The sequence below is a fragment of the Coffea eugenioides genome, chromosome 3 (genome assembly GCF_003713205.1).
Source record: "Coffea eugenioides isolate CCC68of chromosome 3, Ceug_1.0, whole genome shotgun sequence".
Lineage (NCBI taxonomy): Eukaryota > Viridiplantae > Streptophyta > Magnoliopsida > Gentianales > Rubiaceae > Coffea > Coffea eugenioides.
In genome coordinates, this window is record NC_040037.1 from 27,236,341 (window position 1) to 27,259,099 (window position 22,759).

The 22,759-nt window shown below is 36.4% G+C and overlaps 1 pseudogene; it reads right to left on the bottom strand.

Moving 5' to 3' along the window:
• Positions 1-295: 295 nt before the first annotated feature.
• LOC113766365 lies at positions 296-1,422 on the bottom strand (annotated as a pseudogene).
• Positions 1,423-22,759: the final 21,337 nt, after the last annotated feature.

The following is a 22,759-nucleotide window of genomic DNA, read 5'->3' on the forward strand; positions in this document are numbered from 1 at the left end:
ATTCTAATTTATTTATTTTTCTTATGAAAAATGGGGCGCGACAGGAACAACTCCTCCTTCTTCCCTCTTTCTTCCCTCAACAAGAATGGATGTAACCCATCTCGTTTAAATCTGAGCCAGCATATACAGATTTAGATAAAAGTCATAGTAGCTAGTAATAGAATATTGTCAACCCCAAAGATCTAATGCTACCTGCACAACTAGTAAACTTAAACGAGGAAACTCGTTATGGTTCATAACATCTTCTTATTTTGAGTAGTAGTAAAATAAAAGCTCGCTCGAGGAAAAGGCTTTATTTTTTTTTTAAGTCTCAAGAAGATTAGTGTCATTAGCTCTCCAACCCAGCGCCCCTATTTAGCATTTCCTTGTACCTTAAAATCGAATCCAACCTTTGCAGTTTCAAATGCTATCTGAAATGATTTATGAAGGCATCCACTTTCTTGTCCACATGTTCCTCCTCCCCAAACGTCAACGTTTCAGTTTCACTCGAAGACCTCCCATCTCTCTCCCTCATCGTCGCCGGCCGCCGCCGATCTACCTTCTCCCGGTCCTCCAATACTGCCGCCGCCTATCTACCTCCTTCTTCATCCTTCTAGCAGGGCTACCATTTGCCCTCGGAGCCTCCACTTGCGTCTCCAACTTGCTCTTCATCATGTAACCATCATGATGATGACTCTCCAGCAAAGCTTCTTCCTCCGCAATGTTTTTTTGCTCTTGCTCTTCACGTGGGTCGGATTTCTGGGTCACGGCGTGAAATGGGTCGGGCTGCTCGGAGACGTAGGAAAAGAAGTTAAAGGACTTGACCCGATCGAGAAATGAGGGGGCTCGGACGAGCTGATTCTGGTTGGGAGGTGAGTTGGCGGCGGGGTCTGGTTTGTTGTGGGATTTTAGGCGTGGGTTAGGTTAGGTTAGATGGAGGGAAGAAAAAGGAATTGTTCCTTTTTGCTTAGAAGATGCGTACAAAAATGCCCTTTGAAAAAGCACACTGGCATTCGTGTGAATTGGCCTTCCGGTTGCAAAACCGGAAAAACTGGCTAAAAGGGTCACGGGTGCCCAATTTTACAAGTTCGAGGGCTTAAAGTCAGCAAAAAAATAGATGAGGGGTTTATTTTTATCTAGACAAAGAGTTCAAGGACCAATTGGATAATTTGCCCTTTATTTTTATATAAACGTGGTATAATAAAAGACTAAGTGGATGTGATTGTGTAATGGTTACTATGTTAGTCTTGTGTAGCAAAGGTCTCGAGTTCAATTCTTGTTAGCCACATTTTGCAAAACTTATAAACTTAAAAAAAATATTGAGGGAAACTAAAAAATCGGAAATTAGCGGTTCAACCCGGTTTATCGGGTTTGACAGTTTTGACCGGTCTTGACCAGTTCTTGGACAATTTCTACTGTAGCATAGAATTGGACCGGCGTCATGACCGGTTTGCGGTTTAATCGGTCGAACCAGCCGATCCGGTTCGGTTCTTAAAACACTGAACCAAACCAAACCAAACCTACCAAGGGCAAAGAGTGTAGCAAGAATTACGGACACGGACCTCTCTACCAAATATATGTTTGATAACATAAAAAAGGAATAATTGTGGAAACCTCCCCTGAGGTTTCTAACACTTGCACTGACCTTCCTTGTAGTTTGAAAAATTGCATTGACCTCCCCTGAACTTACTAATTCTTTGCAAATTCAGTCCAAACGATTAAAATATTGTGTTAGGGAGTGAAATTAGAATTTTGTACCAGATTTGCCCTTTATGCTACATTCCAATGAATGACAAAGTACTACAAATCAATTAACAATTAATAAACTTTAAGGGGTGTAGTTTATGGGCAAATACGCATTACCCATTTAAAGTACCAGGTCTTTATGGATATTTACATTTAATTTATGATAAATATATCAATGTTTGTAAGTAAAATTCAAAAAGTGTTACAGTAATATTCTTACAAAAAGAAAATTGGTAGGTTATCTATTTAATATAAATTAAATATTTTTTAAGAAATGGCCCATAAAGTATTAATTCTTTATGATTTTCATCCATTAAATGAATAAAGTATTGGCTCTTTATGGGCATTGTATTCTGAATTATTTAATTTATATTAAATACATAAATGTTTATAACTAAAATTGAAAAAGTGTTACATTAATATTTTTACGAAAGGGAAACTGGTAGGTTTTGTATTTAACAAAAATTAAATATTTTAAAGTAAATACAAATCTTTGTACTCTCAAATATTAGTAAGTTCAGGGGAGGTCAGAGCAATTTTTCAAACCACATGGGAGGTCAATGCAAATGTCAGAAACCTCAGGGGAGGTTTCTGCAATTATCCCCATAAAAAAAGTGCTTAAAAAGGTGGTGAAAGTGAACTTTTCCGTACATTCAAATATTTTGGGTATTCCATAAATAAAAATTCGTCTGTTAAACTTGTGTGTATTTATTTTTAATATAAGAATTTAAATGCTTAATTCTAACAAGAATCAACAGATTTATTTCAACTACCTTATCTTATCTACAAAATTTACCTTTATTTGTTATTTACGTTCAAATTCCTTATCTATAACTACCTGATATTCTCTATTCAACATGTGAGAACCCTCACTTTAAAATATAATTTCCCTAAACTACATGACTTGTCCTAAAATTTAAACCATTCATTATATGCCCTAGCATTGTATTTTACATGTGTTACAACAATTCCCTTGTATTGACCCTCATTTTAAAACACAATTTTTTTTTATTTACATGCCTTATTCTAAGACTTAGACCACTTATAACATGACATTGCATCATATTCCCTATGTGTTATAACATTTCCTATGCATTACATTTCATTTCCTTTTATTTGAATTAAAACAATTTCTTGAGTTGGTTTTAAATATTTCACCACTTACATTTTTTTTAATATAAGAATTTAAATGCTTAATTCTAACAAGAATCAATAGATTTATTTCAACTACCTTATCTTATCTACGAAATTTACCTTTATTTGTTATTTACGTTCAAATTCCTTATCTATAACTACCTGATATTCTCTATTCAACATGTGAGAACCCTCACTTTAAAATATAATTTCCCTAAACTACATGACTTGTCCTAAAATTTAAACCATTCATTATATGCCCTAGCATTGTATTTTACATGTGTTACAACAATTCCCTTGTATTGACCCTCATTTTAAAACACAATTTTTTTTTATTTACATGCCTTATTCTAAGACTTAGACCACTTATAACATGACATTGCATTATATTCCCTATGTGTTATAACATTTCCTATGCATTACATTTCATTTCCTTTTATTTGAATTAAAACAATTTCTTGAGTTGGTTTTAAATATTTCACCACTTACATTTTTGCCAAATGGCTTTTATTTGTGGTAGAGACTTTATATGAGAGATTAGAGGTGTTAAATAGGTATTGGTACATTTGGAATGGTTAAAACATCATTAGTCAAAGAATTAAGAGAAGTTGTTGTGGACAAGAAAGGGCTATTTGGCAAAACCCTAGCCAAGTATTTTGTTTGACCAAAGGTTAGAAGACAATTTAAACTAAGGTTAGCCTTTTCTTTCCTCATAGTGGCCGAACTCCTTGAGGCTTGTCAAGGAAGTGAGAGAACTCCATATTCTTGCATTCTAACCCTAGTTGATCAAGAGCAAAAATCAAAAGAGAAAGATCTTGAGTTAGTGAGAAACTTTCCTCCAACCCTAGTGCTTGATTCAAGCTTGGAGATTTCCTTTTGGTGGATTGATTTGGTGGTTCAAGCTCATTACAAGAGAGGTAAATAATCTTTAGATGAGAGTTTTATGATGATTTATCATGAACTTTCAGTTTTAATGGCAAACTACAAGATGTTTTGGTTGAGATTTGGGGTTAATCTCTTGAATGAAACAAGTAGTATTTGAGTTAGTTAGTATGCCTACTAAGTGTTTGATGAAATGTTTGGACTTTGCTCATGTTTGTTTATGAGGTATTAACATGTTTTAAACCTCTTTAGAGTTAGATCTACCACTTGATATGTTATTTAAATGAAAATCATGGGAGGGTGAAGGTTGAGTGAATATGTGAAAGTGTGAACTGTTCTTCTTTGCCTTGGCTGACCGGTTCTTGAAGGAAGGGTTTCTCCTTGATTTTTGTGGTTTTATTGTACCCTAATCAAGCCTAAAAAACATGGCAAGACATAGGTTAAGCTCATGTGTGAGTTGGAATAAAATTTGAGCAAGTAAAGTGGTGGTTTGGTCTATAGTGGACTGGTTTGGTTTTTCTTGATGACTAGACTAATATTGTTATTCTTAATCAAGTTTACGTGTTACATTTTGAACACCAATGGCCCTAGGTGACTTGACTCCCTGTAAATGAACATTTGAGGACTGATTTGGAAAAATTTGAACCAAAAGAAATGAAGATAGCACCAAGAACTCATGTAGTTTTTGTGACGCCCCCACTTCTCCCTAAGGCGAACCAAAGGGTATCTGCGGGACACCTGTCCAACTCTCGCCAGGACTCAAGTAATTTACGTTCAAGCTTATAGCGGTACTAGACGTCATAACCAAATAATATAAATGCAATTTGTGCGGAAGCGTTCAAGCTTAACAATATTTAACAATTATCCAATCCATACATCGGGTTTCCATAATACAACCCAAAATACACCATAGTTACAAGTTCTAGTAAAAAGAATTGGAACCCTGTTACAAAAGTCCCCAAAAGTACATAAAAGGAAGTTCCCTCCGAGTCTCATTCCAAGCCCAATCCTGTTAAGGAAAACAAATCTACAGGGTGAGCAAAATGCTCGTGAGGCCAAGAACACACAGGCAAGCATATTGTTGAAATAACAATCCCAATTTACAAGCCAAGCAATAATAATTCAATAATTAACAATTTACTGGAAAGATAAACAGAAACAACTCAAGGATACTGGAGCTCTCAAGAGATATATTCCGCTTGCACGATCAATAACTTCCACGAATTGACACTCCATCAATCGGGTAAATTTAGTCCGTAGAACTCCACTTAACCTGTCCCCTTTCACCTTACATACCCCTGTATCGGGCCCGCCTGTCATTTGTTTGTGGCGATACTATTCGAGTATGTCAAGCAAGACCTCTCAATAGGTCAAGCTTCTTTATCTCATGGCTCACCAAGATTCCCGACCAAACCCATGCAGGCTCGAGTCCAAGGTCGGCCAATGAGGTTTGGGCGTACCCATGTGCATTTGTGTGTCGAGGAGATTCACTCCAATGACGTATGCAGCCATAGCATACCATATCATGTATCAAGCATTGATATATACAAGCAATCGATGTATTCAAGCAATCGATATATTCAGGCAATTTGAGCACGAGTTAAATCATTTCGAATGAGAACGAGTGCGATAAAGTACACACTCGACTCCATTTTCCAAAATCTCAAGTCATCAATAACAAGTAAACGTACATTGAGTTCACAATAGTTCAAGTAACATGTACTTGACACTCACCCAATAGCAAGAAGAAATGGCACTCAAAGTTCAAGCATCCACCGAGGAATCCTCTTGAAGTTCCTCTTGTGTGCCTGAACAATTTAACAATAGACTATCACTGATAATCCCCAAGCGATGAGGAAGGTTGTACACTAGTACGGTCTAGAAAATATCTTAAAAATCGAGATTGGGTTCCCTTTTAAAATCGAGACTCAAAAGAGTTACAAAATTGAAGTAAAAACGGCTTATTATCCTTAAAATCATTGGACGGGAACAAGTACGTGCGAATAGATTTCAAAACGAACGACCGAAATCGGAAGAGGGCTGGCCACGTCACAATCCGGCCGGATTGGAGGCAGTGACCAAGCCTCTATTTTTTTCAATTTCCATCACCAATCTGGCCGACTATCCGGCCAAGAACTGGCCAGATTCAAGGCCGAATTCTAGTGAATAGTTTCGCGCGCGGATTTCCTTTCAAATGGTCACAATTTTTTATTTTTGGTGCAATCTTTGAAAAATCATAACTTACTCCCTGGTTGTCCAAAATTAGAAAATTTGGTACCGTTTGAAACATCTTTCAAAGTACTAAAAGTTCTTGGAAGACACCTTTCCATGAATCTAAGTGGAAGGCATTCAAATTTTGGCTTGAATTTGATAACTTGAGTTATCAAGACAGTTTTAAGTTGGTTTTTGGCCAATTTTGAAAATTCGGCAAAATTCACTCAATTTGAACCAGCCTTTGCAATTTGGAACTGTATTAGAGTTGCAATCCATGTTTAGATAAAAATAAATGGAACGAGAATTGACTTTTTGAGCACCAAGATATGGTGACCCAAAGTTACCAAAATTTTCTTGTTAAACAAGGGTTTCCCAAACTCAAATCATGAACTTTGGAAATCTAGTTGAACAACGAAACGAACTCGGAATAGCACCAAATTTGGTATGATTATTATACCATATAAGGGATATTCCTCTACCAAATTTCATGGATAAATAAGCACGGAAAGTCACTTAACAAAATCACTCAAGTTCCCAAAATTTCAAGGCAAAGCTGCCTTGTGCATGGAAATTTCTTTTTCTAAACTTGTGACCAAGGAAAATGCCTAAAGCATGTCCCATTTAGGATAATCAAATATAGTAAGGGTTCAAGACATATTTGATAGGTAAGTTACACCAAGAATTTCGAGTACAAGTCCCAAACCAAGATTAGTCAATGATTAGTCCAAAGTAAAGGATTCCATTACTGAGTCAGTCCAAAATTTTGGCCACAACTCCCTCAATTTATCTCGGAATTGAGCATGGTTGATGGTGTTGAAAACTAGATTCATAGGGCTATATTTTCTCAGAGAAACTGTTTTCAAAATCTGTCCATACCCAGCTCATTCATGAGCATCAAGTTACAGCTCATGTGCTGCCTTCCATGAAACAATGAAACAGGACAGCAATTTTCAAATGAGTGTTTTGGCTCATTCAGATGGAACCAGAACGTGCATTTTATACCGTTGGAAAGCTGGGAATGTCTAATTTCCAGTGCCACAAACGGCACTCGATTTTGACATTGGAGTAAAAAGATATAGCCGAAACAAAAACACTGCCTAGGTGAATACGAGAATAGTTTCCAGATTTCTAAGCTTTCGTAAATCCAATATTTGGGTAACCAAATCAAGTTATTTTTCAATGAAACATTTTACACACTCAATATAACATGTAAACAATATAAGAAAGCCATTAGAACCTCAAAATTTTGCACCCAAATGCTCGAACAAAGCAGGGGTAAAATGGTCACTTTTGGTCATTGCACCATCCTTGAGTTTCTATCAACAACCCAACATTAATCCACTATTTTAAGCACTAAATAAATATTATTACCATCAAAACATCACAAATCAGTCCACATATCCAAGGTGGGAGTTCATAGAGCCCACACAACCAAATTTTCCTCAAAATAATGCTACCCACTAACATGCATGAGTATATATGAGCACTAGAACTTCCATAAATCAAGTTTTCAAGGTTTGATCGTTACCTACTTCACTTGGTGTGCAAAACAGAAATTTTCGGTCCCTCCTTGCTCCAAGAAAACCGTGAAAAGCTCCTCCTTTTTTTAGCTAGATACAATCTCCAAGTGTTCAACTAGATGTAGTTCAATTTTGGTTTGATTTGGTTGATGATTTGTGCAAGATTTGGAGATGGAAAATTGAAGAGCTCTTGGGCTATTTTTGCAGCTTGATGGCCGGCCAAGAGAGACTAGGAGAGAGAGTGTATTGATCAAATGAAGCTTCCTTGAGAAGCTTTAATGTGTGGCCCAAGTTGGTGCAAAAGTCAACTCTCCTTCGCGCGTGTACGCGCGCGTTTTATGTTCGATTCCTCTCGAGTTTATTTCACTAGTGCACTACACCTCCAATACACTTATATTCATGTAAATATTATTCACTCTTAATTGTCCCAAAATGAGGATCTAAAGTCTCTCAATTAAATCGCGCATGTGAAAACGCGTATTTCCAAATTAAACGCGATAAAGCGAAACTTCCAAGAATTTCTTATAACGATAGTACTAATAACTATCACTTGAGTACTTAACATAAAATTACCTATTTTAGGACCATTGTATAAGTCTCCTATTTTTCAAACTTGTTATACTCTCAATCGATTAAAATTTCCAAACACGTTTTCACTATTTTCACTAAACGAGCTTCTAAAAATTAATTTTTGAAACAAGTCACTTTAAAAATATAATGAAACTATAACTCCATGTATTTAGGTGTAATAAGGTTAGAAAATATTATTTGGGGCAAATATCCAAACAAATAATTGAATGAGCCAAAAATAGGGGTTTGAAATAAGAATTTTACGAGTCCTCACAGTTTTGCTTGAGGTTAGGGCTGATCCAAAGTTGAAAAATCAGCCGACTTGTCTAAGCTACTGGTACTCATAGGAGACGATCTAGAGTGTGAATTTGGTACCGTTGGAAAGCGCTTCGAGTCTAGTTTCCAACGCCGCTGACGGCACCTAATTCCGACCTTCCTACAGTGAGATATAGCCGTTTTCCCAAAACTGCGCGGGCGCGACTGTTTTACCCGTGAAGAACCTTTTGAGCTTGAATGAAAATTTTCTTTTGTCAAACTTTCATGCACCTACCAAACTTGTTCTCTCATGAACTTTCACTGTAATTTGGACCTCATTTGCATGATGAATTTAGTAGTTTTACCTACTTACTTGGTCACTTAATGAGCCTACAATTGAGTGGAAAATGAACCTAATTTGTTACCAATTTCACTCGTTGCCCTAGGATTGGGAAACGATGGTGGTCATAACCGAGACACTTGATGTAACCTACTACCTACTATGTGAAATATCTGAATATCTGAAATACTTGATTTATGACTATTAGAGCCAAATACTGTTTTGATAAAATGGAGGCGAGTGTGTACTTTATCGCACTCGACTTCCCTTGTTTTTCACTGAAGCTCTATATACTGTTTTTATGAGATATGATATCTCTATATATGACTGTGTTTGAATTATTTGGGTGATATCCCATCAACTACTGCTACTGTTTGGGTACCCAACCTCATAGGTGAGTCGGTCGTATCCAGCCACCAAGGGTTTGGTCAAGAAGGCCGACAAACCTTGGGGACTGTTTACTAATCACTAGAAATCGGTATACTCGAGTATTACCAAACTACTATTTGTGGCGTGCAGGCCCGGTAGGGGGTTGATTGGTGGACGGAGATTGCTGAAAGCGGTGTTCTACGGACTTACATTCTGTGAATACAAACGTTGACGGAGAGTCAACGGATCCAGTTATGATCAATCTCAAATGGATTTGGCTTTTGGAAGCCACCCGTATCCTTGAATTGAACTGTGATTAAACTGTTATCCTATTATACGGTATTTATTTGACTATTTCGGTGCCCTTATTTGGCTATGTGCTTACTTGTTTTACTTGGAACCTCACTGGGTTTTAGCTCACCCCATTCCCTTTGTTTTCCTTAACAGATCGGGGATGGATTCGATCAAGAGCTTTCTTAGTTTTATTTTGTTTTGAACTTGTATTTTGAGATTGTAACCTTTTGTTTAAGAAGACCTTACTTTTGACTTCTGTAAGTTTGAACCTATAAGTTCGACTTATGTTATGTAAGTTATGTGTGGAATGGTAAGTTGACATTTAGCTATAGGTATACTAAGCTTTTGGATTGTTGGTGTAGTGATTGTGTTTAATTGGGGTTACACTCCCATGCTTGGAAGATATCTCACCCGCTTCATTTGAGTTATTAGTACTTTGATCGACTGAGCTCCGGTGAGAGTTGGGCAGGCAGTCCACTGATACCCTAGGGTTCGCCCTAGGGAGAGGTGGGGCTGTTACACAACACCCATTTCCAATTAAACAACCTGATATTTTTTATTCAAAATCCTCTTCTAATTAAACAATTTAGCTTATTAAGCATTCAGTTATGAATATTTATCAAATAATATAAATAGATTCAGACATTCATATATTTCTTCTCAGTATTTAAAATACAACAAATTAATTGTTTCAGTATTCAAATTTCAGAATTCGAATTTTAGAATTCAAATTAAATTTTATCAAAGAGAACCTAAGTAACTACAGTAGTATTAACTTATTTTGAGTGTGTCTGGATAGTAGATTATTTGGAATATTATATGATTTGGATTATTGGTTTTTTCTGATTCATTTTACTACTAGTTTTGGTTTGTTAAAGTAGGAGTTTAGATTAAAAAAAACAGCATTAGATTTCTTCTTACGCACCAATTACAACTATCTCTAATACCTTTAGGGTTTGTCACGGACCAAATGAGATGGGGTAACTCATTCTCGGATTATTAATCATGGGTTGAGTTATCATCGGATAAATAATCCAAGTTATTTAGTATTTGGTTAATTCTGGGTTAGATAGGATATATTGAAAAATAATCTATTCTATGTTTGGTTGGAAATTGAATGAAGTAGAATTACTATTTTAATGACCAAAGCACCCTTTATTTTGTAGATTCTTTTTAATAAAATATTAATTTAATAAAAATTTAATATTTATAACTTTTATTAAAATAGAGTAGTTTGAAACTTTAGAATTATAAAATAAATCAAGGGTTTTGATACATAAAAATTGGCATTCACTCAAACTCAGCCCCTTTTGGGCCTTAAAAATAGATTTTGACCAAGTTTTTGAACCTAGATTTGAAATTCAATTAAATTACAGGCAGAGTTTTGGCTAAGTTAGGGTTAAATTGCTTAAAACCTAACCCATTTGAGAGTTTTAAATGAGCCGAACTCAAACTAATATAGAAGGCTTTTCTTTGGATCGAGTTTGAACTTATTGAAATCGTCATTCACAAAACCCAATTGATAATGTTATATATTTATATAGAATTTGATTTAGAAAATAAGGTTAGTAAGGGTAATTTAGTCCAAAGGCAATATAGTCCTTCTATTATGTTAGTGTGGCAAATTAGTCAAAAAATTAAAATTAATTAATAGGCATAAATTAGTCAAAACTTTTAAATAATGAATTAGGGGCAAATTAGTCAAAAATTTTAATATAATTAGTAGGGGCTAATTACTCTGTTTATTATCATATTATTATGTGAGAGTATAGTTATATAATAATCAGTATGAATTTGAATCATTCATGAGGGTAAATTATTCCAAATATTGCTATATTAATAGTAGGGACAAATTAATCAAAAAATTTTAAAATTAATTAGTAGAGGCAAATTAGTCCATTCATATTATATTATCGCGTGGAAATAGGGTTATATAATTATAAGAGTATAATTTTGTATTTTTTGTAAGGATAAATTAGTTTAAAATTTATCATCCAATCTGTTAGTTATTTCGGGATGACTAATACCACCTTTCCGATGGGATTATTTTATCCCGTGAACAAAAGATTAATTTGGTTGGGTAGGATGCATCATCTCATGTATAAAATGCAACCAAACATGAGATGAAAAGAATAATTAGTTCAATCCTGTGTCATCCCAATGAACCAAACGACTTTTAGAGTATAACAACAACAATAATAATTGATTGGATAAAAATGCACACAAATCCTTTCCTAGGTATAGATGCAATAATAAGAAATATTATTGTAATTTTAAAAACTTGTTTAAGGTTGACTCATGGTTTGTTGGGTTGTGGCGGAAGAGATTAAGAAAGACTACTTACATAGGTAGAGGATTTGGAGAGTGGAAAGGACCAAGGAGTTCACACACAATACTCATAGTAATATGCTTGGCTCAAGAGACGTTTTAAAGCTTCAAGATGGGATATAAATAATGGGGAATGGGAAAGAAAATTGTCAGGTGCATACATATATGTATTGTTTTCTTTTCTTTTCTTTTCTTTTTGAAGGATTTCTTTTCTTTTCTTATTGTCACTAGCTCAACTAATTACTTCTAGTACTGCATACTACTACTATTTTTTTTCTTTTTTTGGAAGGAAAGAAAAGCCATGCTCTTTCATTCAACTTAGATCAGCAATAGCAACGTTGATAACATCCTTGGGGAAGTTTACAAAACAAACTCTACTTCCCTCAAGAGAAGCGACAACAATGATGACATTTTAGACAATAAATGTGCAATACATTGTTTGATCTTAGATATCCCTCTTGCCTGGCTGTTCCTTCTAAGCTGTGATTACTAAAAACTGACAAGTCGGCAATGGATATCAATTAGTGGTCTGGGAGACCACCACTAGTCCTAAATGCTCCACACCAATACTCAATTACATTTTATTATTGTGCATTTTATTTTGCCTTTTTACTAGAGTATTATCACAAAACATTTTCGCTAAATGTGTAATTTTATGATACCATTTTGTAGGTGTTGAAAAAACTATTAGTATAAATTATATCTTATTAAAGACATGTGTTTTTTACCATTTAATTTATGAACCAAATCTAACCTCTTAACTTTTCTTTTTAAATTCATTCTAATTATACAAAGCTTTTATGTCATCTTGTCCCTTTTTTATCTTTTGGGCCTGTGTCTAATTCTACTCCATAAACCAATAATACGATTCTGTAAAATGGAATAAGCCAACACAGTAATTCGTGTCCAACCAAATAAGGGGAGGGTCTTGGAAATGTTTTACAGGCTACCAGGCATTTATACTCAGGCATTGCACGATAGTAGAAGATTTATGTCCACTCATCTCTATAGAAATTGTATATAATAACGGTACACTTTTTCTTTGAGGGCGAATTATATAGGTTGTTGCAAATATCAGTTGTTGGATAAAATGGAGGACAAATAGTTGGTGTTAAATGTTATTTTGCGTATCTAATTATGCATGAATATATGCAATAAAAGTCAGTAATTAGTAATATATAATAGTGAAATATGAAAATTAGACTTTTTATTCCAAAAAATTATAATGGATAAAAACATAAATCTACCTAGCCGACAAAAAGAGCAGCAATCTAATAACTACTACTTTACAATTCGTACAGAGCAAAGGACGAAAAATTCACCATATGTGATGATGGACCCACAGGTGATCAAGCTTCTCAAGAAACAAAGGTTCGAAGTTTGAGTGGTCTGATGACGAGAGCTCGTGCTAAGGAATTTAGAGAGTCATTCCAAGTCTTAGTTCGAGATGTACAAGATCAAGTTGGTGATATAAGAGTCATCCAAGAAGTTGATCAAGATGAAACAACACTTTACACACTTATTCAAGTCATTGATACAAGTGAAGGTGGTGAAGTGCAATCGAGTTCAAGCCCTTATTGAAGATCCGAAGCTATTTTATATTTAATTCTTCTTGTCGTTTGTTTAGTTAATTTCCAACAATGATTGTTAGTTCATTAGAGTTAGTTTTGAGTTATTTTAAGTCGTTTGTTCGAAGGAATAAAAGGCTAAGGTTGTATGACCCTAGTTGAGCCGAATTAGGGTTTAGGAAAATAGTTAATTGCTTCCATGTTTGATTAGGATTTTTGAGTCTTGTAAAGGCTATATATAGGCCTTAGTCCCAACGTTATTTTCATGATTAACAGAGTGAGAATTTTCCAGCAAACACTTGTGTGTTTAGCAACTCTCTTATCCAAGAGTCCAACTTGAATACTTGAGAGAATTCTTGAGTGTTCATCGACTTATCAACCAATAACCACAATCAGTTGTGGCGCCTTCTACCAACAACCTTGGTTCACTAGCTCTGTTAACTTGTGGGTCACGATTAAGTTCAAGGTTCATAATTTCACGGGTTAGAAGGGTCAAGAGTTTCTGTAACTCCAACTTGATTTTTCATCTAGATCTGGGGTTTTGTGGGATACGAGTTCATGCCATTCTTGGTAGGTTCATATTAGCTGGGCATTAGAGTTAGTTGACAGTATCAAGTATATCATTTCTTTTGTATCTTTTCATCATAAGTTTTCTTGTTTCCAAATCTATTCATTTGTGCTTTAAACCTGTTTGTGTTCCTTGTGTTGTGTCGCTAGGGTTTGTAGTCATACCTTGTTATCTGTGTTTTGTTCCCTTGTTGTCTGCTTCTTAATTCTTGTTTAAGTCGTTGTTTTGATCTTGATTTGTGTCTTGTTATCTTGTCTTGGAATCTTGGGTCATCTAGAGTAAAAAAAAAAAACTCTGGTCGTTAGTTTTGTTGTTGAATCCGTGGCTATCCTTGTGTTTTGAGCCAATCCGTGGCTAGTTTCTCTTGTTTTCTTGGAAGTGCTTGAAGTTCTTGAATTTCTTGGCAAAAATTTTGAATTTTTTGGGTTACAAAGTTGGGTTTCTTGAAAATTTTGAAACAAAAGTTTCCAAATCTTGAACCTAATTGAAACCCTAGTCATCCTCTTGAACTTGAGAACTTGCAGCTATTGTGTTTTGATTCAGCGTGCTTGAACAAAAAAAATGGAAAAGAAAGAATCTGATCCGTGAAGAAAAAAAAGAAAAAAAGGAAAGAAAAGGAAACGGATCAAAGTCATAAGAAGTAGCTCGCAATTTGGAAACCTAAGTTGACTTGGATTGTTGCAAAATTCGGTCACGCAATCCTTTTACAACCTGGCTTTTGTTAAGCCGCTTGAACGCACACTTAGGAAAGCTCTTGAAACAATATTTTTCTTTCCAAAAGTGAGCCCAAGAATTAATCAAACAAAGTTTCAAAATTCCGCTCACGAACGTCGGGTAGAGTCTCCATCTAAGGCTTCTAAATTTCTGCCGCATCATGTCTTGTTGTTCCAGTTTTAATTCTGTTTTGTCCAGCCACAATTAATCTACTTTTGAGTCTTATTTTCAGTTTATAGTTGAGACTTGTGAGTACAACACAAGTCCAAAGTAGTCTCGGACTTTAAGAGTCACTAGTTTCCTAAATTGAGTCTTCCTTGTCTAGGTTGAACACTTTCCTATTCTTGTGTCACTCTTGTTCGAGTCAAATCAGATTTTTTATCCTTGATTTCTAGAACTAATTTACGTGTCTGAGTCAAAAGCTGGTTGAAAAATTGAGCCCAAACACCATCAAATCTGTACAGGTTTCGCCAAACCTGGAAATTTTTAGCGAACTTCTACACCTTTAAGTCATTAAAATCTGCCCATATCCATGTCCATCTTAACTCAACTGAACCAAATCTTATTTACATCACTTCCTTGTGATGGCCATAATTCATTGAACTACTTGAGAAATTTTTGATTTCTTCAAGTGAAGAGATCAACGACTTAGAGAGTTACTTGGGGAGATCATTAGAGTGTTTCAAACATTTGAATGATACACGAGAGCGAGTGAAAACATGTAAGGGAGTGAGTGAGGTTATTTATTTTCTATTAACCTTTCTTTGTAGATAAACATGGGTATGAGTGAAGATGAACACATTCAAAAGGCCGATCCTACACTAAAGTTAGAGGCCATGTTGAATGAATTTTACAAGAAAATCAATATCACAGTTGAATCTTTACATGATCGAGTTGACAAACTCGAAAATGTGCAAAGTTCAACAAAACATAGCTGAGGGAAAAATCCTATCAAGGAGTCTGAGGAGAGCTCCAATGAAGACGATCCTCAGAGCTCCAATGAAGACGAATCCGAAGGAATATCTGGCTTTGAGAAGTATGGTAGACGGCTCAAGGGAGAAAAGTGACGACGTAAGTGGAATGAAGAAGCAATTAAAGAAATTAAGCTCAAGATTCCCTCGTTCCAAAGTAAATCAGATCTCGAAACTTATTTAGAGTGGGAACGGAAGATCGAAATGATCTTCAAGTGCAACCATTACACCTAGAGCCAAAAGCTAAAACTTGTAGCAATTGAGTTCACTGATTATGCTACAATATGGTGGGATCAATTTCGCACTAGCCGAAGGAGGAATGATGATCGTCCCGTGAGAACTTGGGATGAATTGAAAAAGTTGATAAGAAAGTGGTTTGTTCCTGGCTACTACCATCGAGATTTGTACCACAAATTGCAAACTCTCGTTCAAGGAAGTATGTCTGTTGAGGACTACTTCAAGGAGATGGAGATGGCTATGATGAGAGCTAATGTGCAAGAAGACTTGAAGGCAACAATAACGAGATTTTTGAGAGAATTGAAGCCTAAAATTGCTAATGTTGTTGAGTTCCAACATAACCTCGACATGAATGAGTTGCTCGACAAAGCTGTCAAAGTAGAACGGCGACTCAAGATGAGGGGTAGTACTCATACAAACTCCACTTTCCAAGCTGAAATTTGGAGAAATTCTCAACCCAAGAGGGAGGAGAAGCTCACGATTGCATCAACTCCATCAAAGTCGAAAGGAGCTGTGGCAAATCTGGTCCAAAAAGGTGATCATAAAGCTGCCAAAGAGACCTCCAAACCAAGAAACTGAGACACTAAGTGTTTTAAGTGTCAAGGGTTTTGGACACATCGCGTCTCAGTGCCCGTATCAACAGACTATGTTGGTGTTACCAAATGGAGAAGTCATAATCAATGAAAAAGATGAATATAAAGGAATGCCACCTCTTATTGAGAAGGATGATGAAGAGGAGATCGAGAAGTAGCCATCACATAGCATGGTTGGATTAGTGGCACGGCGTGCACTAACTATTCAAGCTAGTCGAGAAAAACTCCAACTCGAGAATATTTTCTACACTCAATGCCACATCAAGGATAAGACATGCAGTTTGATGATTGATCCTGGAAGCTGTACCAATGTAGCAAGTGCATTGATGGTCGACAAATTAAACTTGCCTACAAGCAATCACTCGCATCCATACAAATTGCAATGGCTCAACAACAGCGGAGAGGTATGTGTTCGTAAAGAAGTACTTTTTCTTTTCGATTTGGTCATTATGAAGATGAAATTTTATGTGATGTTGTGCCTATGCAAGCTACTCATGTGATATTAGGTTGTCCATGACAATTTGATAGACAAGTCACACATGATGGTTTCACTAACAAGTATTCCTTTGTCTTTGATAATCGAAAGATAATACTTTCACCTCTAACTTCACAACAAATTCATGAAGATCAAACTAGGCTTCAAAGAAAATATGAACTTGAGTGTGATAAGAGGAAACAATTAAGAGATAAGAAAAAGGGAGAGGTTGAGAGCAACAATAAGGAAGAGGGGAAACTAAATTCGGCCATAGAAGCTAAAAAAGAAAGAAAACAAAGCATGTTCACCAAAACTAAACATGTGAAACGAGTTTTGTTAACTAATCAACCTCTTTTCTTACTTTGATGTAAACAGGTTATAGTAACTACTAACGAGTTTGATGTTTCCTTGCCTAGTAGTGTTGTTAATATCTTGCAGGAATAATAAGATGTATTTTCTGATGAAATTCCAAGTGGCTTGCCACCTTCACGAGGCATTGAGCACCAAATTAACCTCGTTTCTAGTGCATCATTACCAAACAAGCCACCTTATAAGACCAACTCCAAGAAAACTAAAGAGTTGCAACGTCAAGTTGAAGAACTCTTGAGTAAAGGTTCGATCCGGAAAAGTCTAAGTCCATGTGTGGTACTAGTCTTGCTCGTAACAAAGAAAGATGGAACTTGAAGGATAAGTTCTGACTGCAGAGCTATTAACGCTATCACGATTAAGTATCGCCATCCTATTTCTTGACTTGATGATATGCTTGATGAATTGTATGTTGCTATCATATTTACTAAAATTGATTTGAAAAGTTGATATCATCAAATAAGAATGAAAGAAGGAGATGAGTGGATAATTGCATTCCAGACAAAACATGGATTGTATAAATGGTTGGCTATACCATTTGGCTTAACTAATGCCCCTAGTACATTCATGAGATTAATGAATCATGTCTTGTGTCTCTTCTTAAGTAAATTTGTTGTTGTATATTTTAATGATATCTTAGTGTATAGCAAGAGTTTAGATGAACATGTTGAACACTTGCGAGTTGTGTTGGAAGTATTTCAAAAGGAAAGTCTCTGTACTAACCTTAAGAAGTGCACTTTTTGCACTAATCAAATTGTGTTCCTAGACTATGTTGTGAGTGTGTAAGGTATACATGTTGATCAAGACAAATCAAGATGATTGAAGAATGGTTGGTTCCTACCACTGTAAGCGAAGTAAGGAGCTTCCATAGCTTAACAAGCTTTTATAAGCGCTTTGTCAAGGACTTTAGCACTATCGTAGCACCTTTAACATCCATCATTAAGAAAAATGAGAAGTTCCAATGGGACGAAAAACAAGCTAAATCTTTTCAATTAGTTAAACACCAACTCACATATGCATCCGTACTTAGTTTACCTAATTTTGATAAGATTTTTGAAGTGGAGTGTGATGCTTCTAGTTTAGGTGTTGGGGTCGTGTTACTTCAAAAAAGCCAGCCCGTAGCATACTTCAATGAGAAGTTAAATGGAACTCAAGTCGCTCAAGCACTTGAAGTCTCAAAACAAGTTCAGCAAGTAACATGCTAGGTGGATAGCTTTCATTGATAGCTTTCCATTCATGATTAAGCACAAAGCTGGTAAGACGAACGTGGTTACTGATGCCTTGTCAAGAAAGTATACTTTAATCACTTCACTTGATGCCAAATTGTTAGGGTTTGAACTTATTAAAGAATTATATGAAACTAACCTTGATTTTGGATAAAGATTGTCGCAAGGGTTCTTGTTCTTTAAAGATAAGTTGTGTATACCAACTTGCTCCTTGCGTGATTTGTTGATCCGAAATGTTCATGGAGGTGGTCTTATGGGGCATTTTGAAATATCAAAAACTTTGTCTATACTTCAAAAGCATTTTTACTAGCCAAGGATGAAGCGAGACGTGGAATGAAGAGTACAAAGATGTGTTACTTGTCATCATGCTAAATCTAAGGTAAATCCTCATGGACTCTATACTCAATACCCATTCCTAGTGTTCTTTGGATAGATCAATCAATAGATTTTGTGCTTGGATTGTCTAGAACTAAGTATGGTCATAATTCAATAATCTATGTGGTAGTGGATCATTTTTCTAAAATGACACACTTTTTCCCATGTCATAAGACTGATGATTTAAAACATGTAACTGATCTGTTCTTCAGGAAAATTGTGCGTTTACATGGTTTGCCACATACTATTATTTCTGACAGAGATGTTAAGTTCCTCAATGATTTTTGGAAGACTTTATGGAGTAAATTTGGAACTAAACTCTTATGTTCTACTTCTAGTCATCCACAAATCTATGGACAAACTAAGATAGTCAATAGGACTCTATCTACTTTATTACGTGCAATTATTAAAAGAAATATTAAAACTTGGGAAGATTGCCTACCACATATTGAGTTTGCATATAACTGCACAGTTCATAGCACTACACAATACTCATCATTTGAACTAGTTTATGATTTTAACCCTCTCACACAATTAGATTTATCTCCTTTGCTTATGATGTGTGCACGGGTGGCGGGGCCTTGAAGGCTTGAAGGATGTTAATCAAGTTACCTACACATTGATCCAAGCCCACGAGGAGCCAAGTGATGGTTGTTAGTTTGGGCTCTAGCCCGCTAGTTAGTCGTTGTAATTTTTCCAATTAAAGGGAGTCAGCCAACTGTTGGGCCTTTTTTTTAGTCTTCAGTCGTCAAGTTATTGTTTGGATTAGTTACTAGTTGTAGGACTTGTTGAGTCATGGATTCGGCCCACCTTGTCCAAGGCCTGGCCGAACCTTTATTTCCTTTTTACTAGCATTAGGGTTTCGTTAGTTTGCCTATATAAAGACTTGCTTTGTAAGCATTAAGGGTAGACGTTTTATCAATAAAGTTTTGCATATTTTCGATTCTTCTTAATAAGAGAGATTCGAGCCTTGACTTGCTTTAGCAAGGGTGTTTGAGCAATCTCGTGCTTGTCCAAGATTGTTCTACCGACCTATCCACTAGAGTAGTCATCTCTGTTGAAGTCGTTGTTCTACTACCTTTAATCAAATCGTGCCGTCCGTTTGATTCTAAGTCCCGCAATCCAAGCGTTGGATAACTTCGCTAGATCCTTGGGCAAACGTGCTACGTGTCTCGAAACGTATTGATCGAGGACCGTATCAGTTGGCTTCAGAGCTTAGGTGGAGGTATCTTCCGTTATATCCGTAGTTTTTGCCTTTGCTTTCCTTGTTCCGCTGCCTTGTTTTACAAAAAAAAAAAAAAAATTTATGCGTTATCGTTGTTGTCCTTGCTGCGTCGTTTTCGTTGGAAAATTCTGTCTGCACCCTTGTTCTTGTGTTTCGTCAAAATTCTGTTTGGGTTAGTGTCTCATCGTTGTCAAGCATAATCTATTCGTTTGTGTTTTGTCCGCTGCCATGTTTAAAAAAAAAAACTGTTCACCGTTACTGTTCACGACTATTCACCGACACTGTTCATGTTACTGTTCATCCGACACAAAATCTGTTGGTGTGTTATCTCTTTTGTGTTTGTGTCTAGTTTGTCGATAATTTCTGTCCACAACTTGTTCTTGCGTTGGAGTCGTTGGTTGTGTCACCAATTCTGTCCGTTTGTGTGTCACGTCGTTGCTCGAAAATCTGTCTGAACTTGGTTGTGTCTTGCATATTCAATTCTGCCGTGCATGTTTCTTTGTTGTGTCAAATCTGTCCGGAATTTTGTTTGGTCTTCGTGAGTCCAATTTCTATCCATTCATCCGTAGTTGTTGTGACCCATCAGTCCGCAAGTTGTTTCGTGGTATTGAGTCGTTTGTTGCATCGAAAATTCTGGTCGTGGTGTTCCAACATTGCTACCAAATTCTGTCCAAGTCGTTAGTCATAGCCGAAGCAACAAGAAAACAAGAGGGCGACGGCTAGGGTTTCCTTGTGGCAGCTAGGGCTCCCTTTGTGCGGCTAGGGTTTCATTTTTGCGCTAGGATTTCTACTTGCGGGTAGGGTTTCATTTGCGCTAGGGTTTCTTTGTTTCAAATCTGTCCAAGTATTGCTTGCTTCATCCAAGTTGTTTACTAAATTTTCCAAAACTAACTTGTTTTTCAAAGTCAATTAGGAAACTAAGTAAAGCACTTGGATAACTTTTGTCTCACTTGGATACTCTCCTACATTCTCTCCTACATTTTAGGAACACTCTCCTACATTCTCTCCTACATTTTAGGAACACTCTCCTACATTTTCTCCTATATTTTAGGAAAACTCTCCTACATTCTCTCCTACATTTTAGGAATACTCTCCTACATTCTAGGAACCCACTCCTACATTTTAGGAAGTTAGGATTTCTTTCTTTTGTGTTCCCATTGGCGCACTTCCATTTCTGTCCGCCATTATTGGCTTTCCAAAGTCGTCCATTTCCACTTCATTTTGCACCCACATTTGTGTCTTACTTCTTGGTTACTCTTGTGGAAAAAGTTGGTGACAATTATTGGACTTGAGTGGCCTTTCTCAACTACCTAACCCAATAGGTAAAGGTATTTGGTAAGTCCATTAGAGTGACATCCATATCCACGAGTGTGAGTGGATACACGTAAGGGAACGTGAAAGGCAATATCTTCGATTTCATTGCTAACTTTTTGCAGGTTCTCTCATACGTCATGGCGAATACAAGACGCATGAAGGCTAGCCCACAACATTGTCTTCCTGATCCTAAGGGAGTCAAAGAAGTGGCATTACGTGGTGTAGATGAGCAATTGGACCTCGTCAAATTTCAGTTGCTTGGTTGGTTTTATACTCGTTGCAGTGTCAAAGATAAAATTTGTAGCTTGGCCATTGATGGGAATTGTGAAGTCAACCTTGTAGTGCTATCATGGTTGAGAAATTAAATCTTCTAACCATTAATCATCTTCAATTGTACAAGTTGATGAGTACTCATGGTGTTGTTTGGGTTACTAAGCATATACTTGTACCTATTCAAATCGGCAAATATGTGGACGAGATGTTGTGTGATGTAGTCCCAATTCAAGTGACACATGTGTTGTTGGGCAAAGCATGGATGTCGAGGCGAGAAGTTAAATATGACGGACATACTAATAAGTATTCCTTCTTATTTAATAGTCGTCATTTTGCACTTGTATCACTTACTTATGACCAGCTTTGTATTGATCTAGCATACATGAAAAGTGAGTTTGAGCGTTATAGAATGGAGAAAAAGCTAGATGAGGGAATTGTGCTTGAAGAGGTAAAACCCGAGGGAGTTGAAAGCAATGAGATGAAAGGGTCAGCTGTTGAACTAGAAAAAGAGATGGAAAAATCTGATGAGATGGGTGGTAAAAAGGAAGAAAAGAGAGAAAATGGGCTGATCTTGAACAACCCGGTGAAGGCCTATTATTTTCCTAACGAACTTACCTTTGCTTTGTTTAGTGTTTCTACTTTTATACAGATCAAGCAAAGGCAAGTTGAGGTGATCTTGGTGTGTTCCATTCCAAAATCAATTGTAAACTTTGCAAGCCTCCATGGAGTTGGCACTCCAAGAGTTAAACCCCGTCGGTATCCATTAATGGAACAATGTCAACTCAAATCAGTCCACACCAAAGGGGAGTTGATTCGAGCTCATCTTGAAGGGAACACTCCACATTTTGGGGATGGTTGTGTACCAAGGGTTCGTTTAAAGAACAAGTACCTCAATGACCATTATGATTTTTGTCTTGCTCTTAGTCCACATGAAGCTCCAACATCACCAAATCCGCCTTGGTGCCTTGCAAGTGTGTCCGGGCCGGAGTTCGATTTCATGAGATACACTTCACACCACTTTGAGGACCCTTACCTCATGACCACAAACGATCAAGTTGAGCATACATTGAAGAAGGTTTGTGAGATTCAAGGTTCGACAAGGGTTATTTTCCGACTTAGCACATGGGTTTTGCATTGGATGACATCTGTAGCCATCCTAACAAGATTGAGTCGAAGGCATGTAACTTGTCTTGTCACTATTCGTGCTTCAATTTGTGAGCAAA